The sequence below is a fragment of the Ambystoma mexicanum genome, chromosome 5p (genome assembly GCF_040938575.1).
Source record: "Ambystoma mexicanum isolate Mex_15411 chromosome 5p, UKY_AmexF1_1, whole genome shotgun sequence".
NCBI classification, from domain to species: domain Eukaryota; kingdom Metazoa; phylum Chordata; class Amphibia; order Caudata; family Ambystomatidae; genus Ambystoma; species Ambystoma mexicanum.
Window position 1 is genome coordinate 36,896,097 of NC_090930.1, and position 13,646 is coordinate 36,909,742.

The window sequence follows — 13,646 nt, forward strand, 5'->3', positions numbered from 1 at the left end:
TAGGGCAACACTCTGCTGTAAGATAGTTTATCCTCTACCTGGGGAGTAGCCTAGGGCAACACTCTGCTGTACGATAGTCTATCCTCTACCTGGGGAGTAGCATAGGGCAACACTCTGCTGTAAGATAGTTTATCCTCTACCTGGGGAGTAGCATAGGGCAACACTCTCCTGTAAGATAGTTTATCATCTACCTGGGGAGTAGCATAGGGCACACTCTCCTGTAAGATAGTTTATCATCTACCTGGGGAGTAGCATAGGGCAACACTCTAAGATAGTTTATCATCTACCTGGGGAGTAGCATAGGGCAACACTCTGCTGTAAGATAGCTTGCACTATCTGCGAGACTAGGAGTTGTCCAGTACTCCCACACCCCCCAGAGATTTGTGGAGGCACAAAGAAGTTATTCCTTGAACTTACTGGTTACTTTGTGTAGTCAAACTTTAATCTTAGGTCAGACAAGGGGTTTGATAGGAACTCTATGTTGACCTTTTGGTGGAGAGATTGGGCGCTCAGGCTGTGCACTGTATCAGGCGGATTAGCAGCCTCAATCAAGATTTCAGACAAGGTGGCGTCTGTATTATATTGGGGTTTCCTGTGGATATTGAGTGATTGCGTTCATTGGTTAATAGGAGAGGTGTCCAGGACATTGGACTATTAGTTATGTTCATTAGGGTTTTTAAAACATTATTATTGTTGTTGTTGTCGCTGACTTGCTTTCTTTTCAGAGGGGGTGGGGTACGGTCACATCTGTTGGTCAATGTTTGGGTTCTGTGCATTTAGCTGAGGCGGCACTATTGGGGCATTTGGATTAATTTATTGGAATAATAAGAATGGCGGGGGATTTGCATGTAATCACTTGGAATGTGAATGGGTTAAACAACGTAAAGAAGAGAATGAAGGTTTTGTCCTATCTGAGGGAACAAAAATGTGATATTAGTTTTATTCAAGAGACTCATCTGCTCAAAGATGAAATTGAGACCCTAAAAAAGGGGTGGGTTGGGAGGGTTTACGGTTCATCATTTTCCTCTCGTTCTAGAGGGGTTGCTGTTTTGATCAGGAGGAATGTCCCAATAAAAGTGTTGAAAGAGGTGTCAGATCGGGACGGGAGGATGGTTGCATTACTAGTTAACATACGGGGGATTGTAGTGACATTATGTAATATCTATGCCCCCTCTGTGGATGATGGGTCATTTTACAGGGGAGTGGCTCAAACATTACAGGATTTGGCCACAAATAATATCATTGTAGGCGGTGATTATAATACTGTCTTGCACAAGAACATGGATAGGAGTGTGTCTGTGCCGAGTGGTCATGGTGATCGCCATTATCAATCTTTATGGGACTTACTAGAAGTGCACGCCTTGCAGGATTGTTGGAGGTTAAGTCGTCCATCTGCAAGGGAATATAGCTTTTATTCGGGAGCACACTCGGTATACTCTAGGCTGGATATGATTCTGACAGCTGGGGAAATGACGGAATGTCATAAGGCCAGTACATACGGTGATATACTGTTAGCGGATCATGCTCATGTATCGATGCACATTGCAATGGATGGTGCAGATCAGAAGCAATAAACCTGGAGGATGAATACTGCAATTTTAAAGGATGATGAGGAGGTTCAAAAATTAAGGTCTGAAATAAACTTTTTAGTGTCTTGAATTATAAGGATGGCATCAAACCTGGAATTGTGTGGGAGGCTTTCAAATGTGCTATGCGTGGTTACTTGATTGGTTTAACGTGTTGTCTGAACAAGAGGCGCACCAGTAAGCTAATGGATCTTGAGAGGAGAGTTAGTGAATTGTCTAAAAAAGTTATGAGGGACCCGACAGACTTGGAGCAAACTAAGGTCTTGTTGAAGTTGAAGAGGGAACTTAGACATGAATTTGATGAACAAACAGAACGGAGATATCATAATCAGAAATGTGTGTACTTTGAATATGGAGAAAAGTGCGATAGGTGGTTGGCCTATCGGCTGAAGAAGAGGGAATCTGAGAGATCAATATCTTCAATTCAAGCTCAGGATGGTCGGGTCACATTTGATCCTAAGGAGATCATTGATATCTTTTGGGATTACTATGCTACTTTATATAGGAAGGACTTAGGTTCACCTGCTAGCTGTGGGGACTTTCTGGAAAGGGCACAATTGTCCATGCTCTCTGAGTCTGACTCAAATTTACTTGATGGGGACTGGGCTTTGGATGAGATTAAGAGGGCAATTTTTAGGCTGAATGTAGGGAAGACGCCAGGGCCAGATGGCTTCTCTGTAGAATTCTATAAATTATTGCCAAACTCTGTGCTTGAATTGTTGAGAGATATGTATGTGGATTCCTTGAGGGAGAACCTTTTACCAACTACCACGGCACATGCGTCGATAGCAGTGCTTCCGAAAAAGGGGAGAGAAGAAACGCTGCCCATGAGTTATAGACCAATCAGTCTTCTTAATACAGATAATAAAATTTTGCCGAAAGTCCTGGCTATCAGACTAGAGGTTTTACTACCTGATTTGATTGATGTGACCCAATCGGGTTTTGGGAGAGGCAGAAAGACTTCGGAGGCTGTTACACACGATTTATAAGGCTTCTGATTCTCTAGATGGTGCTGCTGTCTTCTCATTAGATGCTGAAAAAGCGTTTGATCTTGTAGATTGGAATTTCCTCTTTTGTGTGTTGGAGAAAATGGGTTTTGGAGTTCGGTATAGATCGTGGATTGAACTGTTATACACAGAACCTACAGCTGATGTCAATAGTAAAGGCAGGCACTCAGACCCATTTTGACTAGAGAAAGGGACTAGACAAGGGTGCCCACTTTCACTGCTACTGTTTGTTATTGCTGTTGAACCGCTGGAAGCAGTGATCAGAAAAGTTCTGGATATTTGCGGAGTCTTCTGTTGGGGGTTGCAGCAGAAGCTATGGATGTTTGCAGATGATATCCTTTTGGTCCTCTGGGACTTGGAGACATCTTTACCGGTTCTTATGGAGATCATGGCTGAGTTCCATGATGTTTCTGTCTTTAAAATTAATTGGACAAAGTCAGAGGTACTTCCCTTGAATTCTTGCTGTAGTAAACAGTATGTGACAGGTTTGGGGTTCAGGTGGTGTCGTGATAAAATGCAGTATCTCGGAATCTGGATTACTCCCACTATTAGTGGGTGGGTGAAGGAGAACATGAACATGATTGTTGTAACTCTTAAGAATGACCTAGAGAGGTGAGGACTATTGAATCACTCGTTATGGGGGAAAGTAAATGCATTAAAAATGGTTTCAGCTCCCAAAATAAATTATGTTTTAAGCATGCTACCGCTTAATATTGGGAATCACTATTGGAAGGAGTTGGACAGGCTTGTTCAAGGTTTTTTGTGGGATAAGAAGCCCCCTAGGTTACGATTATGGAAGTTACAACTGCCCCTAGAGAAGGGTGGCTTAGGTGTCCCTAATTTCAGGGCCTATCATCTTGCATATAGTTGTGATTTTATTGTTGACTTCTTGTCATCCTCGCCCGACGATTGGGTTAGGGTTGAAACGAGTTGCAAAGGCCCATTATCACCAAGGGCGTTACTGTCTTCGGAATCGGGGGGGGAGAAAGGGAAAGGATCCACTGACGGCCTGTTTGAGGATCTCGTGGTCGAAGCTGGCTGAGTTTTTGGGTGTGGATGCGTACAGGAATCCGGATGCTTCCATTTGGCTGAATCCCTCTGTTAAGTTGGGGAATAAATCTTTGTTCTGGCCGGATTGGTTCTTGGGGGGTGTTCATTGGATTGGTGACTTACTCTCAGAAGGTAATTGGATGTCTGCCAGAGAGGTGCAACAGCGATTTATGATTGACAACTTTAGGGTTTCGTAATATAGACGGTTGAAGGCTGCTATTGGTGGGCCTGTTCCTCAAGAGAAGGTGGATGTGGACTTTCTCACTAGGAAATCAATGGTGGGTGAGAGTGGCCGGGCTAGCCGGGTGTACAAACGGATTGTGAGTGAATATAAGGGCAATGATGGGCTGAGAGTCGAGTGGAGCAAGATAACAGTAGATGCTTGGACGAGGATGTGTGCTAATGTCAGTCTATGTTCCCCGAGCCTTTCTGAAAGAACGAGACAAATAAAGATTCTGAATATGGTGTACTGGACCCCGTAAAATTGTGGAAGAGGGGTTTGAGGGATGGGTCAGAGTGTTGGACATGTGTTGTTGAAAATGGTACTTTCAAACATATGTTCTGGACCTGCATGAAAGTTAAAGTTTTTTGGAATGATATAGGAGGTGTTATGGAAAGTGTCTTGAATGAACATGTTTGTTTGGATTTTGAAACTCTAATTCTGGGGAATGATGTCAATTTGGAGGAGTTTACTAATTGCCAGAAGAAATGGATATTTCGTGGTGCCTTGATGGGGAAAAAAATCATCCTACGAAATTGGAAGTCTAATGTAGCACTATTAAAGGAAGATTGGTTGAATGAAATGCACAGTCTTGCAGCAGTTGAGAAATTCATATATAGGAAACATGGCAAGGCGGGATTGTTCAAAAAGATTTGGGGTAGATTTCTGGCAATGTACTGAACCTGATCTTTTTTTTATTTTTATTTTTTTAATATTTTTAGGGTACTTTAAATGTGAACTGTGTACATACTGGGGAAAGGGGGGGGCAGGGACTTTGGAGTTATTATGTTATAATGGTTTATTCTTGTAATTTGTATATATTTGTACCTATTATTGTTATTGCTTTTCTGTATGTAAATCATAAATAAAGTATTAAAAAAAAGAATTAAAGGAGCTATCACGCTAAATTATCACACAATTACACTGTAATATAACAGTGAATTATAAAAGTTATCAGTAGACAAAACACGTAACCGTTCTTGAAACAATAGCAAAAATACGAATACACAGCAAAAGGAGTATGTATGTAATGTATGCATGTATGTATGTATGTATGTATGTATGTATGTATGTATGTTAGGGATTTATAAACTGTAAAGCTAGCTGGGAAGCTAAAGAGTGCTGTCGTCTGTATTCAAAATGGCTTGACTGGCTGCATCAAGATGCCAGTCTAGCCACTTTATAACACTTATCATGCTTGCTTTCTCATAGATGCCCAGCAAAAAATGTCATGCCTGCCACTTGGGCCCCTAGCACGTCCTATGCACACAAAATCACATTCATACTCATTCACTGGCCAGTCACTCAAACAATACACCATCTCTAAATCTCACACGCGCACCCAGAACACTCACACTGCATTTGCTACATGTGCACCCATACAATTTACACACTGCATTCTCATTCACATAAAACACACTCACACCCATACATACATAAATACACACCATTCACATGCATGTACGCATAGATACATATGTAAACATCTCACAAACACGCATTCAAAATACACACATACAGAAAAATACAAATAAAAAATAGGCTTTCTTACCTATTTATCACCCAGCTTCAGACCTCCAGACTCTAAGTTCCATCTTCACTCCAGGTCTTTGGCTCCTGTGCTCCAATCAGACAGGAACTAGGAAGCAGGTTGAGCTTCCTGTTTCCTGTCTGACATGGGCAAGAGAGCCGTAGACAGATTGCCCCCATCCCACACTGCCAGCCAGTCGACTCTGAAGACGGCACCAGCCCAGTCCTAATTCTGATTTTAGTCAGAATGCGGGCTGAGGAGCCACCTCCTGGACATGGGGATGCAGGAGCCCCCGCAATGCCAGAGGTTCATTCCCCAGCACAGCTTACAAATACCACTTATCAGCTGGCAGGCGGGACAGGGCTAGGATGAGTGTTTTGGGGATTGCTTTGCCAACTCATAAACAAAGTCTGTAATTTGTGGTTGACCGGGATCACAAGCGCCACTTTGAAGGCAACAGTTTGCATTTCATTAATGTTGCACTAATTGTAGTTTTATTAGCATTTTATCACTTTCTATGATGACCTTACTTGTGTTGTTGCTGGGTCATCGCAAGTCTTGGGGTAATCCGGCTCAATTTCTGCTGAGCGGAAATAGCGTTACAGCTGGTTCGTGTGGCGGAAATAGCACCGCATCACGACCTGGTATGAGCGCGCGTCTTACTCTGGCTGTAACGCTATCAGCGCCTGGTGGAAACTGCACCAAAATAAGGGCTACCATCTGGCATGCCATCAGCCAGAAAGTGACAGCTGTGGCCGATGTCCCCCGTGATGGGGAGGACTGTCACAAATGCTGGAATTACCTCAGGGGCAGGGTGCGTGGGCTGCTGTTGCAACACTGCTGGGAGTCCCTTGCCAAAGTAGGAGGAACTGTGGAGCCACTGGTCCTCACCGCCTGGGAGGAAAAGTACAGCACAGTGCTGGACATGGAGGGAATCGAGGGAGTCAGAGGTGCAGAGGCGGGCGCCAGCAGCCAGGAGGTAGGATGTGAGCCAGCCCTCCCCACCACAGCACAAGTGCATGCACAAATGACAGTCTAGCATAGGATGCCCCAGTGGACAGGGAAACATGCTAACAAGGTGGAGTGAGGGGGTGGCACAGCATCCACCCTCCACAGCAGCCACGGGGCAGGGCACCCCTGTGCATTGCAGCAGCAGGAAGGGATGGCAAGTGGCCTATCCAAGTGCCATGCACACCACACCCCTGCTGGTGCACCCTGTGCCAGAAAGACTGTGATGCATGAGCAAGCATGACACTGTGCAGCAGTCACACCAGCATGTTGTGGGCCCAGTTGGCTGGCCTCATGTTTTGATGGGATGTGGGGGCATGAAGGACCACAAGCATGCATGCCAAACATCAGCTGCCCTAGTATGGACACCCTGCCCTCCCCCAGGCCAAAGTCCAACTGCGGATGTGTCACACACTCATTGCTGCTACCATCCCCATGATGCTGGACCCAAACGCAATCCCCCCTGCCAAACCATGTCCATCTGCCCTAAGTATGGGATGCCACCATGTACCATAGCAAATGTGCATTGCATGCCAACACACATGGGGGAACCATAACTGACTACATTTCCTATGTCACCTACAGGCACTCACGCATTGCCAGAGACATCCGAGGAGGACGAGGAGGCAGGGCCATCTGGGAGTGGTACATCCAGGACCTCATGTTCTGTTGCCACCCTGCAAGAGGTGCAGTCAGCTCACGCCAAAGTGGATGTCCCACTGTGAGACACCGCAACGCAGCAAGGCCAGCTGACTTTCCCCCCACAGTCCACCAGAACCACTGCAAGACCCATTGCACCCGCTCCCGCAGCTGGAAGGTCTGACACAGAGGCCAAACCCCCAGGCCTGGCAACTGTGGAAACACAGGGGGACACCAGCCCAGTGTCCCCACATGCAGAAAGGCCAGCCGTGTAACCTGACATCTGAGCGCCCTCACCGCCAGCAGCGTGGCCCAACACCAGAGAAACCTAATTGCCGGCAGCATGCTCACACACCTGAGGTGGATGTGAACACCCCATCCTATGACTCCCCTGACGACATCTCTGGCACACTGCACAGCCTCCTCCCAAAAGGCATGCACCAATAAGCAGCACAGTGCTGCAGAGGCTTGATGAGATGGAGCCGAGACAGAGGGAGATGGAGGCGATCAGGAACACGCACTCCGAACACGTGCAGGCCATACAGGACAGCATCCAAGGGGCCATCTACAGGATTGTACGGGCTATCGCATAGAACAACTGCCAGTATGGCAGACATTATACGCCCAGAGGGTCAGGGAGATGACCGAAGGGGTGTCTGCACTGGCAGAGACCATCTGCCGGAAAAACGAGTTGACACGCCAACAGATGTAGGAGCCAGGCTCCACCCCTTCCAGTTCTACAACTCCCACAGAGGAGTCATAGCAGGGCACACCGAGGTGCCAGTCACTGCGCATTCAGCACCCAAAATCATTGGGGGCTGGCAGGGGGCGCAAAGAGGCCACGGTTGGAATGGACTCTGAAACACTAATTGCTGTGAGTGGCCATGCTGGGGAGTTTGTGGTGGGAAGCGGGAGGGGGATCGTGTACTGGGGAGTTAGTGGTCGGAGGCCGGAGGGGGGATTGTGTGCTGGGGAGTTGGTGGGGCGAGGTGGGATGGGGATAGTTGGGGCACTTCATTACATTAAAACTGTTAAACTTCATCAATGCAAGCACATTCCTGATTGTGTCATTGTCGTGTTTATTGATATAGGTGAGCGTCACACAGTCATGCATGGCTTGTGCCATGTTAATGTGTCCGAAGAAATTGTCTATCAGTCCCTGGCGGACCAATCTCCCATCCCTCACATCTCTGGCAGGCACTGCATCCTCATCCTCTGGGGGTGGCATGTCCACATCAGGGGTGTAGCAGGTCATTCCTCTTCAGGCATATATTGTGCAGCATGGCACACACCAGCACAATTTTACCCACTTTTTCTGGAGTGTACATCAGGGCTCCACTGGTACGGTTGAGGCAGCAGAAACGCACCTTCAGCAGGCCGAAGGTACACTCAACGCACACACGGGTCCTGCTGTGAGCCTGGTTGTAGGCATTATACTGCAGTGTTTGTGGATCACACACAAGGGTCATTAGCCAGGTCAGCTGTGGGTATCCAGAGTCACCTGCATGGAAGGAGTCACAGGCATTAGTCATGGATTAGGTGTGGAGGTGGGCTTACACAATATCAGGGCAATGGGCAAACTGTGCATGGAAATGGGCCTTCATTTCACAGCAGGTGTCAACTCTATGTCTGTGCATGCTGTGTCACTCGTGTCTGGCATTGTTTCTACTTTACATGTACCCTGTTCCCTTGCCGCATATGTTGCGTGAGGTTTATGCCGGTGCCATGTGCAGCTGACATGGTGGCTGTCATGTGGCACTGTATTTCCCACGTACATGTGGCATGTTGGGTTTCCTATGGGCCTTCCCTGAGCATCCGGGTCTTCCGGGTCACCATTGTGGGCTGGGCGCACATGCGTGCCTGGCTTTGGTACTGGCAGGGTTGTTGTGTGAGGCGATGTGGCAATTGGTCACCATTGCTTTGGTAAATGCATGTTGCATTGTGGTACTTGTAGACATGTTGTTTATAGTTGCTACTGTATGTGTAAAACAGCTTCTCCATGCAGGTAAATCTGACATGTGCATGCTCCCTGACTTGTACTGTGACGTTGGTATGGGAGGTGGTCAGGTACGAATTTCGCATTCGCTTGTCATGCCATCCTTTGTGTAGTTATTTGCATCTTCTACCATTTGGGCCGCTGCTTCACCCACTATCCAGGTCCGTTGTCCACTGTCCCTCTCCATGTATCCTGGCAGTGTGCTGTTCCGTATGACCATGACATCATGGGTGGAACCGGGGTAGCGGGCTCAGCAGTGGGTGATGTACAGGTTGGGGTCGCAGGTCACCTGCACCATCAGGGAGTGATATTGCTTGTGGTTACGATACACTGCTTCGTGTACTTTGGGGGGCACCAGTACAACATGGTTACAGTCCAGGGCAGCAATCACATTTGACATTAGGGCAATGGCATAGAACTGTGCCTTCAGGGCATGGCATTGACCTGGGCTGGGGTGGTAGGCAGTGAGATGTGGCATTGCACGTGCCTCAGGTGGACTCCAAGCACCTGGCCAACACTGCGCAGAATGTGGGCTGTGCCATGCATTGCATCATGGCCACTGAGTACTGGAAGGTGCCAGTTCAGAAGAATTGTAGGACAGACACTAGCTTAAGCAGTGGGGGCACAGCTGTACGGGTGTTAATGCTGCCCCCTATGTCATCCTGTATTGTGGTGGGCTGCTCTGTTATGGTCTCCCTGTTGAGGCAGTAGAGGGCGACCAACTGGCTGTCGGTGAGTGTCCAGGGTGAGGGCCTAACCCTGGGCATCCTGTTGAAACTGATATAATATTGTTTCGTCTTCATTGTATTTGTTGGCCTAAGCCCAGTCGCTTTGCGAGGAAATCCGTATTGCAAGGTCGTGACCTTAAGTTAATCAAGCCTCCATTTTAGGTTAGACCGCCATTTTGGTTTATCGTGCAAGGTCACCCTGTGGCCTAAAATGGCCGACCTGTGGCCTCTTGTTTTCAATTTAACCTCTTCAACCTCTGTAGGCGAGTTAATGTCCAACCTGCCTGCAGGCTATATGTTAGGGTCATGTAGACCTTGTCCTTTCTTGACCTAGGGATCAGGGGATTACTTGAATCGGCGATGTTAACCTACAAGTATACAAGAACAATAATGCTATTTAAACATGATATGCGAAACATCTGTTTGACCTGCATTGAAACAAATGTGTAAAGAGTGTAAAGTCACATCCATAGAATAGTAGTACTTGTTATTAAATGTATTAAGAAGTAAACCACATGCGCAAGATATGTAAATTAGGAATGAACCTGGCGCGAACCCTAGCCCAGTACATGATTAACTTGTAAGAGGCTGGACATTGTTACGAAGAAACTGTATAAATATGCTGATGTCCAGCTAGCAATTCTTGTTCACTGCTCACATTGAACCTGCTGGTGTTCTCTGTGGTGTACTGACGGCCAAATAGCTATTTGTGTACTTTGTTTTGTAGACTGTTCAGTGTTGCAATAAAGAGTCTGGGAATCTTTACAAGCCCGTGTTGGTGTATTTCTCGTTGCATGGTGTAAAAGCCTTAATATTGCATTTTCTGATTCCACAGATGGCGCCCGAATAGGGACCCTCAAGATTGACTTTGTCTCGTTGAAGGTTGGCTCGGCTATCGGACGGGGATCGGACGGTGTCAACAAAAAGGCCCCTCTGGACGAGAAGCAAATTCCTCGACAGAACAGCACGATCCGATCCCTGAACGGTGAGTTGTAGCCCGAGATGACGTCTTGACGAGGGTCCATATATCGAGGTGGGTAAATTTGCAGAAATCACCAGACACATGGGTCCTTAGATTGTCCTTAGTAACCCGATCGGGCCTTCCAGTCCTTTGGTCAGGTGAATCGTGACCCGATTCCTAATTTAACCCTGACAATTTGAATTTGGCGCATTGTACTCGCGAGCACAATTATTTGACCAGGTAGCACCAGAATTCTGATATGCCTGGGAAATTGTCTGCCTGCTTCTGGGCATTATTCCACAGCGACAGACAATCTTTGGAAGATAGCCGTCCCGCACCACAGGAGGGGTGCCGGCATGTACTATGTACTGTAAGAAAGGCTTTGGTAGTATAGCATTTAATGATATTTGGCACAGACAGACCAGACATAACCCTACTCTTCGGTGGCCAACCAATGGTAGCTTTGAAATCCCTCGGTTAGAACATTTAGAATCTGTATTGATAAAGAAACAGACTAGACCTGCAGCATTTGACGCATTGCACAGTTGGAAAACAGAAGCTTTGCAGCAACAAAAGAGTACAGAAAAACATATGCGTCGACATATGACGAATGCCGAAAAAGCACTGTTATATGATGAAAATAAACAATTGGAATGAGTTAGGAACACGGACAGAGCGTTACAATTAGGCATTCAGAAAATGTACCCTTTGAAAGATTTTCATACGTCCGATGAATTGATTAACAAACTTTTGCATGAACGAAGGCCCGATGCCTCTGCGCCACCCCTGTACGTCCCTCCTCCTGGTGCTTTGCCTCTTCCTGTCGCTATTCCTCCTATAGTTCCCCTGGTCCTTCCTATTGTTCTTCCTGTTGTTCATCCAGCCGTCGCTCCTTTGCCTGCTCCCTTGCCTCCACTTATTGATATTCAGAATGTGCCTACTCTCCCTCTTCCAAGTGATTCTGCATTGCTTGTAGTAGACCAGGCAACGGGATCAAGGGTTGTGACTCGTAATACTGTGACCCCAGATAAAAAGAATGAATTGATTGCTTGGGCTAAACATTGTATGGAGAGGGGTGAACAAGCCGCTGTTTTTTCCACACTCGAAAATCTAAAAAGTATCCCTGAGAAAAATGTTTTTATTGAAGAACTAGGAATTTATTTGAGCATAATGTGGAATAGATTAAACGATGTAGATCTCCCACAAGGGTTACAGGATTTGAACACCTTAGCGTTGTCTAGAGATACTGCGGAGAAAGTATATGAGCATGTCAAGAGGATTTTTGTGTATAGGAAGGAGTTGGAAGAGTTACAGAATGAAGAAGCAGATGGTGATAGTTTAGGCACTGTATTCTTACAGAAACGGTTTTCTCCTCGCCGCGAATTGATAGGGGAGGAAGTATGAATTTGTACAAAGGATGCGATAAGGTGGATTTCGGATATGTCGATAACTCTAGCCGAAGTATATGAAACGTATAGTCAGTATACGTTAGAAATGCAAAAGAAAGTGATACAGGTTATGGTAGAATACCTGCAGGATGAGTGTGTAAAAAGAAAGATTTGTTGTCCCGCAGAATTGTTGGGTGTTTATAAGAGAGCCTTTTCAATTGATACCTCTTCGACTGCCTTAGCGCTTGATTTGGCTCTGTTGCTTAGTAAGCGTTCGGAGCTACCTACTTCTCAGTTGCCTATGAGAGAGGTCCCTCCGACATTTGTCCCAAAGGTTGAGATTGCGGCCGATGCTGCACAAGGTATAGTCGCTGTGGACATTCCTGCACATTATGTATCGCAGTTTGTTCAGGTCCCGTTCTTGAGACAGGAAGTGAACACCATAAAGCAATCTATTCCTGATATAAGAAAGAATCTGACGGGATTCTATAAAGAAATAGAGTCGGTCTTACAGTCGTCGGTATTCACCTTAAGTGATATAGATTTATTATTTCCCGTACTCCTGCCAGTTGATTTGTGGAAACAGATTAGGACTGCAGATGATGTACCTGGGTTAGGAGATACATGGGATAATATGGTTAGGCTCGACAGAGAAAGACCAGCTTGCGAGAGACTGCCTCAAATGATATTAACTTTGCCTGATAGGATTATTGTAAAATTAAAAACCATCGTTCCTTAAAAACGAATCATTTGGGACAAGCTTACGGCCTGTGTCCTATGAAAGTCTGAAGGTGCTACTGAGTTCTTTAATCGGTTCGAACAAGTGTTTTTGGATTTCAGTGGACAAGACTTAGGCACAGAGTCAGGGAAAAGGCTGTTTGGTGACAAATTTGTACGTGGATTGCTGCCTGACATCCAGTTGCAGATTATGTCCTCCGAAAGCGCTTGGCAGGTGAAGTCCCAAGCAGAAGTACTGCACATGGCTCAGTACTATGAAAATCGTGTGAATAATGAAAAGGAAAAACTTGAGAAAAGAAAGGGTGACCTGAAAACAAAAGTACTATTATAACAGATTGTTAAGAGCCCTAGAGGAGGTAGTACGCAATTTAGAGGTCAATATGTTCCACAGGGAAGTATGCCCCTGGCTCTGGTAACCATTAACCAGTGTGCCTATTGTCGACAGGAAGGTCACTGGCGCGCACAATGTCCGACCTTGCAGCAAAGGTCATTTGGGAACATGGGTAGACGATCCAGAGGTCGCCCAGGTGTAGGGGGCCCTGGTAGAGGTCAGTTTACGCCAGAATCACAGCAACCTTTTTCACAGGAGAAACAAGTATCGAGTGTGGATAATAGAAACATTTTTGATCATCCTTCTACTGCATGCCTCTCTGAAGAACTTCCTTTTGATGACATTCTGTTTCGTTAGGATTGCCCGAAGCAGGATTTGGAACCAACGCCTATTCCCGTTCATCAGAAAGGTCCCTAAGTTGAGATGGTGGTGGGAAATAGGAAGCATCTATTTTTAGTAGATA